Raw genomic sequence first — 1,543 nt, forward strand, 5'->3', positions numbered from 1 at the left:
TTCGAGGTGCGGCCTCACCAGGGCCGAGTACAGGGGCACGATCACTTCCCTGCTCCTGCTGGCCACACTATTTCTGATACAGGCCAGGATGCCATTGGCCTTCTTGGCCGCCTGGGCACACTGCCGGCTCATGTTCAGCCGGCTGTCGACCAACACCCCCAGGTCCTTTTCCGACAGGCAGCTTTCCAGCCACTCTTCCCCAAGCCTGTAGCGCTGCATGGGGTTGTACTTGTTCTTTGAGTCCGCTTGAGGCCAAGTGGAGCTATCTGGTCATATCCACACTGTTAGACTCTCCTACCACCCACCCTAGGGTGGCTGTATCCAAAATGCCTATTGAAAATGGTCCCTAGTCCCTTCTAACTTCCAAAATATAACCAAAAATCTTTTGGAAGCTGCTAGTCGGACCATGCTAAAGATGTGCCAGGAACCATGCTAACAGTTTGACAATATAGAGGGTTAAGTTTTGGTGCTTAGGAAATCACCAAGCACTGTTTGATTTACTAGTATAGATTAGCTTAATTACGCAAAACAACTGCTGTTTGGCTGCACAACATGCTCTACCCTGAAAGGTAGAATGTGGCCGTGTCCCACAGCTCCTAACTAGCTGGCTAAAGATGACTGAAAGGTGTTTTTTTTTTCCTGCTTTTGTACTTCTTTGTCTCTTTGGGGTTTTTTTGTCTACCAGGAGCAGACCACAGCCATCCTCACTCTAATGGAAACAAATTTCTGAATTTCACTACTCACTGTGTAAAAAAAACCCACCACTGTTAAAAATTTGTTCTAAATTGATGTCCCACAAGTTTCAAGGAATACTTGAAATGTGGGTTTTCATGAATAAGAGTTCTGCATTCAATTTTTCCACTGCATTCATGATTTTTTAAATTTTGGTTCCTCATTGCTCTTCTCTCTTTTTTCAAAACCCCATGACATCCTTCTTGAGATATGGAGACCCAAAGTCCTCATAGTGTGGGTGCATCAAAGTTTTATATAGCAGCAAACGGACATCCTTCGTCTATTCCTCAGTACCCTTCCTGATGATGCCTCTTTTCCTGTTGGTTTATTGGCTGTAAACTTAAAACCCAAGCATACTGGCAACTGATTTCCCCGGTAGACAAGCCCTAAGGACCATGCCAGTCACTGAGAAGGGAATTCAACTCACTAATCCGTACAAACTGAGAGAAGACCTCGCATACCCACTTAACATCAGTGTGAACACAAACCATGATTGCACCAGTTTCTCCAATTCTTGTATGGCCATACTGTTACCATGTATTTTCCATGCTTAATATTACAGAATGAGCAAGATGACATATATCCATGACAAGCAGCATTAGTGACTAAATACTCAGCAAGTTTTGCACGCAAGTTCTTTTGTCTGGACAGACAAGTGTTAGAATAGTACAGCTGGTGTTGCTATTACAACAGGAGCAGTGGCTGGATAGAGAAGCTACTAAAAACCTGAGGTTTGACATTGGTTGAACTATGTCACTGATACTAGTGTGAATGGGTCAGTTTTTGTCTTCCTGGCAAAAGAAGAAAGGCA

The sequence above is a fragment of the Aptenodytes forsteri genome, unplaced genomic scaffold (assembly GCF_000699145.1).
Source record: "Aptenodytes forsteri isolate BGI_AS27 unplaced genomic scaffold, ASM69914v1 Scaffold175, whole genome shotgun sequence".
Classification (NCBI taxonomy): Eukaryota; Metazoa; Chordata; class Aves; order Sphenisciformes; family Spheniscidae; genus Aptenodytes; species Aptenodytes forsteri.